The sequence below is a fragment of the Rattus rattus genome, chromosome X, assembly GCF_011064425.1.
Source record: "Rattus rattus isolate New Zealand chromosome X, Rrattus_CSIRO_v1, whole genome shotgun sequence".
Lineage (NCBI taxonomy): Eukaryota > Metazoa > Chordata > Mammalia > Rodentia > Muridae > Rattus > Rattus rattus.
In genome coordinates this window covers 4,290,595-4,300,220 of record NC_046172.1, presented here as the reverse complement: position 1 = coordinate 4,300,220, position 9,626 = coordinate 4,290,595, and the positions used below count along the sequence as shown (strand labels likewise).

General features: G+C 40.6%; 1 pseudogene; it reads left to right on the top strand.

The window, feature by feature from the left end:
• Positions 1 to 2,973: 2,973 nt before the first annotated feature.
• On the top strand, positions 2,974 to 3,463 carry LOC116888951 (annotated as a pseudogene).
• Positions 3,464 to 9,626: the final 6,163 nt, after the last annotated feature.

The window sequence follows — 9,626 nt, the reverse complement described above, 5'->3', positions numbered from 1 at the left end:
GAGACCACTGAGTTTAATCAGGGTTACTTATATAAACATGAATGCAGGATTAGCCTTTCATTGAAGTCACTTATTTTGTGTGCTTGTGTGTGTGTGTGTGTGTGTGTGTGTGTGTGTGTGTGTGTGTGTGTGTGTATGCACCCAGTGGTCAAATGGATCAATTTTTCCATTCTACCATGTGGATCCTAGGGATCAAAGTCAGATTATCAGGCTTGACAACAGGTGCCTACCCATTGTGCCATCTCACCAGCCTAGGTATGGTGTTATTTATCATACAACGGGAAACGTTCTAGTGATTAGACCTCTAAAGAAAAAGATTTCCTCTCTCCCAGTCTTTATTAACTATCAATAGTTCCTTGGGGAAGGATAGAGCTTTATGAGCTCCTCTTTCCTAGGAATACCTAATAGGTCTTTAGAAAGAGATAGGGTCTCTCTCATAAGCTCCTCCCCTGTGAGGATAAACATCATCCTGTGCATGCTTTGTGCTAGTAGCCACAGCTGCATTTAGTTCCTGAGCATAATGGCTACATCATGTTCCAGAAAACATGTCACAACTCTTCTTATTCTCCTAATTCTCTGGTTTCATTTCAGTCCCTCTTCTAAGACATTCCCTGAGCCCTGGACCAGGCAATGCAGATGTCCCATTTAAAGCTGAGTATTCAAAAGTCATTTTCTCTTCACCTTTTGACTGTATGTGAGTCTCTGCAATAATGGCTGCTTACTGCAATCAGAAACTTCTCTAACCAAATCTAAAAGCAGCACTAATCTATGTGTATGAACATAAATATTTAGAAGGCAGTTTCACATCACATCCATCCAGCAAAACCTGAAAGTCTCCCTTCAAGGCCTATGGGTTTTTGACATGGTTTTATAAGACCAGGTATGAACTTATTACTATGGAGTGGGCCAAATCCAATCAGTAATTAATTGGTTATTCCTATAAAAGTAATATCACTATTACCCAATGGGTACATTTTGCATGGCAGGTCAGTGCTGTAGCTTTCAAGATTCACACTGTGTAAGGACTACTTACTTTTTCTCACTAAAAGCCTGCCTATCACCTTCTAGCACTGTGAAAGCTGGGCAGCACAAAAGAAACTTCCAGCTCAATTCCAGCTTGATTCGTTCATGCCCTGAAGCTTAAGTATGTCATGTTGTCAACAGCATAATCTTACCATCTAGTTCTTAAGGGCAACCAAGATCATAGGCAATAATCAATATTGTTCTGGGTGTCTCAGAGACCTTCCTGACTAACAATTCATAGGAAGTTATCTTATACCTGGCACTGAAGTTTTATTTAATATGTCTCTGGACACTTCCAGTTACTATATTATTAATTAAGTTACAAAATAGTACGTTTCCATGTCAAGTTTTGTGCCTTGGTTTTGGCTACCCTGTCCTTTCGCCATCTCCTCTTTCCTAACCGATTAAACCTTTCCAGTTCTAGTATCCTTTTTAATGTGCTTTCAGATAACATGCGTTCTACAACATACACCCTTTCCACCCAACTAAAGTTTCTTTCTACTACTATGACAACTTTCTAGCTTCTTTCCTTCCACAGGCATACCAAATTTAATGTATAAATTTAAAAATTAGAAGATAGGATCTGTGTATGAAAGAGAACATGTGGTGTTTGTCTTTCTAGAGTAAAGGTTAACTTCTCTTTCTATAGGCTACCTATATTCCCTTTTTAATAACTCACTTTTTCACATCTTTTAATCTAGCATCAGTGCAGCTAATCATTCTTGTTATTGGGTCTCTTTGACTTTGCCTGTTGCCACCAACCATAAATTTCCATTTTAAAAAGACTTTCTTGATTGAGTTAGGATTTCTACTGTAACCTCCCCATATTAATCTTAACCGACTAATATAACATAATTTAGGGGAGAGATATTACAGTCACAGGATCTGAGATGAGGATATAAACACTTCAGAGAGCCATTCTTAGAATTCCATGTACCATGGGTACCTAAATAAAAGCTGGTTTGTTTGCTAATGACTGGTCTAACTGAACATATGAGTACAAAATCTACTCCTATGTGAAAAATTTTCTTCTTGCTTTTACATTTGAAATTTGCTAATATGTAAAAATGAAATAAAGGGTATAATATATAGATTACCAACTAGATTCAAGGATTTTTCAAATTTCAATATATATATATATATATATATGCTGAAGCATTTGAAAATAAACACTATTATAATAAATATTGAACATCATCTCTCAAGAACGAGGACATTTTCTTATGTAATCATAATATTATTATTGTATCTAAGAAGCCTAATTATAATTTCCATATAAAAAGCTACTACATTATCCACATTTAAAATTCTTCAATTACTCAACAATTCTTTTTAATCTTTTTAAAAAATGATTTAAATTATATGTGTGTGTGTGTGTGTGTGTGTGTGTGTGTGTGTGTGTGTGTATCATTCATCCTAAAACTTTGCTTTGTCTATTTTGTGTCTCATAGACTTAAAAAACAAAACAGGTATGGTAGTTTGAAAGAAAATGGTCCCCAGTGTCCCATAGGGAGTAGCACTATTAGGAGGAATGTCCATGTTGGAGAAGATGTGTCCTTGTTGGAGGAAGTGTTCGCTGGGGACAGTCTTTAAGGTCTAAAACGCTCAAGCCATGCCTATTATGGCAATGTGCTGCCTGGAGATCCAAATGTTGAACTCTCAGCTCCTCTCTAGTATCGTATCTGCCTTCATGCTGTCATGTGTGCTACCATGCTTCCCATCATGCTGATAATGGACTAAACCTCAAATATAAGCCAGCACCAAATAATGTTTTCCTTTGTAAGAGTTGCTGTGGCTAAGAGGCCAGCAGGTGGTGGGCTCTGCCTGAAGCTGCAGCCCTGGGCTGCAGGCCCTTGATGTGGTTGAGGCCGTGTGGACCTGGCTACACTGAAGAGCATGGTAGGAAGTGGTGGGGCTGTCACCCAGGCCAATAACTGCAGGGTCCCTACAATGGATGCCCTAGAGGAAAAGAGCTTTATACTGTTTTTCTCTGCCTCTGATGCAGAATTTAATGATGTGGTTGGATATTAAGAGGAAATTATTATGGATGACAAATTCCAATTATTGCAGAGAAATTTCATGGACAAGTACTATCAGGAATTTGAAGACACAGAAGAGAATAAACTCAGTGACATTCCCATTTTTAATGAATATATTTCCCTGATAGAGAAGTACATTGAAGAGCAGTTGCTTGAACATATCCCAGGCTTCAACATGGTGGCCTTCACAACCATATGTAGCATGGTGATAAAGATAAAGTGGCTGGTGACATCTTTGACATGCTGCTTACATTCATAGATTTTTCTGGCTTTCAAGGAAATGTTCCTGGACTACAGAGCAGAAAAGGAAGGCCAAGGACTGGATTTAAGCAGCAGCTTGGGTTGTGACTTCTCTGTGTAAGTAATCTTCTATGCCAACTTCCCAGAAACTGTGGTACTAGGTTCCACCTTCACATAACAGGTGTGATCAGTATGAGGTCACCAGCCCAGCAGGCTCAGAGAAACATGGGCTAATGATGACAGGCACATCCTGCCACAACCTTTCCTTCATGTGAAGTATTGATGAGACCAGGAAAACATGATGACCCTCCTGGCCCTTGTCTAGAAACTCCTTGTAGTCAGTAGCCCTCATGTTTTTTGCTCCTGTCCCCATAAAGATGCGTCTCCTAAGTGCTTCTGAGTGGGTCCTGTGGAGCTGCCCTGGGTTGGCCACCTCACCTGGGGGCCTCTTCTCCAGCAACATAGTAGTGTAGTGTGTCAATATTGTGGACACCACAACATTGTGAGCCTTTCATTCTACAGGCTTTAGTGAGGTTTTAGGCCTCAGCTTCAGTGGAGCTTTTGTTTGGGCATGTTTATCTAGGGAGTTACATACAGCCCAGATGCCTGTCCTGGTTACTGAATCTCCTATGATTATGGCTTGACTGGCTGTAGGAATCCTCTGAGAGAGCTGTCCTCTACCCAGAAGTGAAAATGAACTTCCAATCTTACATTAGCAATCCTTTCACCAGTGAATCCTGCTGGTCTTGATGTAGGCCCATTGTTCTCTACTACTCTCAGCATTATTTTCAAGAAACGTACTTTTATAGATGAAAACTCAGGCTAATCTAGTGAGTATGATCTTGGGATGCCCATGATCAACCACTTAAAGATCAAAGTATTATATGCTGTGTGCTTTTTAGTTGTGAGTGCTGAGAATGCAAATCTGCTTTCTGATTGATGTCCCCTTGCTGGGCACCAGTACAAACAGGCTGTGTGCTAGAAATAGACTGCAGCTCTGTCATGACAGCATGCTGTATGTTTGTGCATGCTTGTTTGCTCTCCTATCACAACAGTAGGCTGGGTATACTTGTGCATGCTTGTCTGCAGTCCTTCATGTGGGAAAGTGAGCTGGATTTTTCTATTAGAGGGTTGAACACTGTGCTGTTTGTTTTCATACAATCTTTCCTGCTAAGTTGATCCCTTGATCCAGCTCAACCTGGGGGAAGGGGCAGGACACAGTTTTTCTGGTTATTTGTCATCTTTGGTGGACTGCGAGCAACCAGAAAGCACATGTTTCACATCTCTAGAAAGAAGAAAACAGTTCAATTCCTAATGTATACTTTTGACTTTAACTTTTATAGTTAAAAATAAGAATCCACACTGGCTTGCCATGTAACCATTCTGACTTTAAAGGACATAAACTAAGCTTTGTGTTTTTTCTGTAGCTGTGTATCACTTAGGACTTTTGCAAAGTGAGTGAAATTTGAGGTGTTTGGCAAGAAAAAAGAAAAATAATTGCTATGTGTTAGCATTTAGTTTAGGCTCCACCCCATAGTTACCTTGCAACAGCCAGGTGTGCCTGACTCATAAAAGGGGCTACTTGCCTCTTCCTCTCTCGCTCTCTTGCGTTCTTGCTCTTGATCTGTTCTCTTGCTCCTACTCTTCCTCTCTCCTCATTCTACTCCTCACCCCAAGACGTGCTCATGGCTGGCCTCTGTCTCTATTACCCTTTCAAATCCCCTCCCCATGCCTTGAAAAAAAAACAAAACAAAACTGTATACTATACTATCATGTGGCTGGTCCCTCAGGGGGAAGAGATACCTCAGCATTGGCCTGCAGAGGCATCCCCTTCCCCAACACCTTACTACACCATCCACCAATCATACTTCTTCTTTCATTATATTTTTATAAAAGACAACATTTGGTGCTGAGACTCTTAGAACTCGCTACTGCCACAGCCCCTGTTGTCACACGTGAAAGCTATTGCTTGCTAGCTCAAACTTCAGAGAACTGGTAGGCTTCCTTCCACCCATGTTCAGAGTAAATGTCCCCATGGTCACAGGGGAGAGTTCTTGAGCTCGGAGCCACCCCTGGGCTGCCCTTGAGGACTGGGACATTCAGTCTTTATGACTGACTTTTGCTCATTCTACCTCGTTCTAGGACCTCTAAACCTTGTGCAATGAGCCCCTCCCATCCCACTCTTGAAAGCATTTTTCATGACCCCTCCCTTGGTGTCTTGCAGCCATAGAACAAATTCCTAAGTTTAGGTGGGCCTCTCTCTTCTGTGAGTCTGGGAACTCACCATAACCCCTAGCATCTACGCGATGACTTGGTTTGTCTAGCCTGGCTATACATTTGTATTTTGTTATTAGATTTCATTCTCAGGATACCGGTCAGAACGTTTTTAATAACTTCCACACCTATGGGTTGGCCTTTGCCACCTTGTCCCTAGTTACTGGGGCATTTCTAGGTCTAATTCACAGTACCCAGCCAGCAATATCTCTACATAGCTACTTAACTGGCATGTTAAAAACAACTCTCTCACTAGTGATCCATAGCCTAGGCTTCCCCACCCCTATTCTCTGGCCACTTGCTCTATTCCTGCTTTGCCTCAAGAAGCAGGTCTTGCATCCGCCCCTTGGACCCTGCCTGAGACATTATTAAGATGCCTCACTAATTCAGAAGGTAATGGCTGAAACAATGCATAGACTGCTCTCCAAGCTCTTGAGTTAAAATGAGTCATGATCAGTGTACTTTCAGGGCTTAGAATGGGATGAGGAGTCAGGATGAGAATTTGTCTTGAATTACTCAGACAAGGGAAATCTGATAAGGTGAACTGCTCCAGGCTTCAAGGTATATTCCTTTTTCTCTTTTCAAATGTGTCTATACCATATGTACTACCTAGCTCTGAGTCACTTATCTAATTTAGATATTAGATTGTCTGTCATGATATTACAATGTTTTCCTGCATGGAAAGAACTTTTTTCTTTTAACAATGGCCCCAAAGCACGAGAGAAGAAGGTCTAGAATATAAAACATCTGAAAACATGGCTAGAGATAGCCTAGTAGGTAACAGCTCTTACTGTTCTTATAAAGAACCCATATTCAGTTCCTAGTACCCATACGATGACACACAACCATCTGTAACTCTAGTTCCAAGGAATCTGATGCCCTCTTCTGACCTCTGACAGCACCAGATACACATGTGGTACACATACATATGTGTATGCAAAATATGCATACACATAATTTTTAATCTTAAAAAGATATGAGAAGACAATTCTGGCATTATGTGTCAATGCTGCATAGAAAATAGAAAAAATACAATGTATATAGGGTCTAGTACTGCCCTACTTGTAAGCATCCTACAGTTAGTTGTCTTAAAGTGTAACCCCACAGCTGGAGTATGTGATGGTTTGAATATGCTTGGCCCAGGGAATGGCACTATTAGGAGGTGTGGCTTTGTTGGAGGAAGTCATTGTGGGGGTAGGCAATGAGACCCACTTCCTAACCACCAGGGATCAGTCATCTACTGTTTCCCCTTAGAACAAAAACTTTCAGCTCCTCCAGCCCTATGTCTGCCTGTATGCTGCCATGCTCCCACCTTGATGATAATAGACTGAACTTCTGAACCTATAAGCCAGTCCCAATTAAATATTGTTCTTTTAAGCATTGCCTTGGTCATGGTGTCTGTTCACAGCAGTAAATTCCTAACTAAGACAGGTGTTTGGGGAACTGCTGACTTGCCCCAATTAGTTATTCTCTGGAACTATTGAGGTATATAGAGCTATTTGCTCCAATGGCAAGTGCACCATCAGATTTTATGAATCATAATTTCCAATGTCATATCTAGGTCTTTGGATTTACACTTTATTTTAGCTTCATCTCTGATGCTGTGATAAAACTCCCTGGCCAAAAGAAACTTAGGGAAGGACAGGGTTTATTTCAGTTCACAGGTTACAGCTCATCAATAAAAGGAAATAAGGGAAGGATCTTGAAGCAGAATCCATAGAAGAATACTATTGGCTGTCCTGCTAAGAGAATTATACTTAGCTAGTTTTCCTCTCTATCCCAGGACCAACTACTTAAGGATAAACCACCCACAGTGGACTTGGTCCTCCTAAATCAATTAACAAGAATATTTCTTACAGGCATATCCATGGGCCAATCTTAACTTGGAAATACCTCAATTGATATTCTTTTCTCAGGCGGTTCTATGGTATGTTTAGGAAGTTGGCATTTACTTAATAGAGGGAGTATGTCATTGGGGAAGGACTTTAAGAGTTTAAGGCATTGCCCCCTTTCAGTTTGCTCTCTCTATTTTATGTTGGTAGTTCAAGATATGAGTCATTACCTTCCTACTCCTTCCCTTTGTTGCTATACTCTACCATCATAGACTCTTAATCCTCTAGAACTGTAAGCCCCAATAAACTCTTCTTCATGGCACCTTTGGTCAGGCTGTTTTAACATACAACAGAAAAATAACTAATATGGCTAAGAAGACTTGGACAGCTTGGGCAGACAATAAGAGCTACTTGGGCAAGTCTTTCGAGGTCTATGTAGTCTCTCCTCCATGGCAGCCTTCAGGCAATCAGACTTCTTCCATGACATTTTCAAGATCCCAAAGCTGGTGTGCCACAAGAGAAGGGACCTAGAAGAAGCTGCATTGCCTTTTTACAACCCAATGTTAGTATTTACTTAATGTCACTTCCATATGTGGTTCTGTAGAAGCAAGTTATCAAAGGCCAGAAAATAGACTGCATTTCAGAGTATGTAATGTCCAAGAATTTCTGTGAGTGTATTAAAAATTTTACTCTGTGTGTGTGTGTGTGTGTGTGTGTGTGTGTGTGTACATGTAGGTATGTGCATGTGAGTGCCAGTTCTTATAAAGTTCATAGGTGTCAGATCTCCAGACAGATTTAGAATAGTAGGAAGTTAGTTGTAAGCCGCCCAATATGGGTTCTCTGGAAGAGTAGTAAGTACTCTTACCAACTGACCTATCTTTCCACTCCCTCTGTGAATGTTTTAAAACATCACAATTGGTAACTATTTGCCTGAAGAGTGGACAAAGATACTTCTAGGTCAAGGCCATTCTAGGCCTAACCAGCTACTCACCCTTCCTGACATCTCCCCAAACATATTGTATTTCATTAGTGTACTAGCTTGTTTCTCTGTTGCTATGATAAAGCACTGACTGAAGGCAACTTGAGGGAAGAAAAAGTTATTTTGCTTTCACGTTACAGCCTACTACTGAAGGAAGCCAAAGCAAGAACTCAAAGGAGGAAATGAGGCAGAGACCATGCAGAAACTGCTTAGTGGCTCATTCCTTATGGCTTAGTCAGCTTGTTTTCTTATATGATTCATGATCATTGCCTAGGAGTGCTTCTGCTCACAAAGAGGTCGGCCCTCCCATATCAATCGGTAATGAAGAAAATGCCCCATAGGCTCGCTCACAGGTCAAACTGACAGAGGCAGTTCTTCAGTTGAAGTTTCCTCTTTCCAGGTGACTCTAGTCTGTGTCAATTTAACAAAAACCAACCAGACAACTGGTATGCTGACTGGATACTTATTTGTAGATGACCATAAGACAGAGGAAGACATGAGGCAAAAGGCCCATCAATGTTGTTACCTCATAGCAAGTTTGACTTTCATCAAAGCAAGATCTCTAGAGTCAAGGCTTAGGCAGAAGTCACCATGGAAAAAACTCAGCCTGAGCAAAGAAGGGACAAGAACTCAATTTCCCCAGAAGTGTCTTCAACTGACCAAGTAGTCAGATAAGAGCGAACATGATCAATGCTTTTTTTTTTTTTCAATTATCATCTGGAGCTGTATTCACACATATCCTCTCCTTTTTCTACTATTATAATAGAACTTTTAATTACTTATCTACTGAATAACATCAGATGTTACTACCAATTTTATCTTTAAGAGGAAATTAAAATAGTACATTAGTTATCTTTCTTTCTAAGACAAAATGACTAAGAGAAGGAACTTAGGAGAGAAAGGATTTATTTTGGCTCACAGTTTAAAGTGATAGGGCCTAGTTTAGAGTGACGAACAGACACGGCAGACAAAGCATCTCAATCCGCTGCTCGGGGAAAGGAGAGGGGTCAAGATTTGAAGTATGAGTTGCTTTCAGAAGTTCATGAAACAGAGAACCCAGGCCACAGCCTAAGTAGATATAATCTTCAAGTTTCACCATCATCAGTGATCCATTTCCTGTAGCTAGTCAACAGGCTTAAAGAGTTCACAACATTCCCAAATACGTGGTGCCTTAAAGGTATATGTTAAGGTATGCTGGCTACTTTTATATCAACTTGACACAAGCTAGAGTTATCTGAA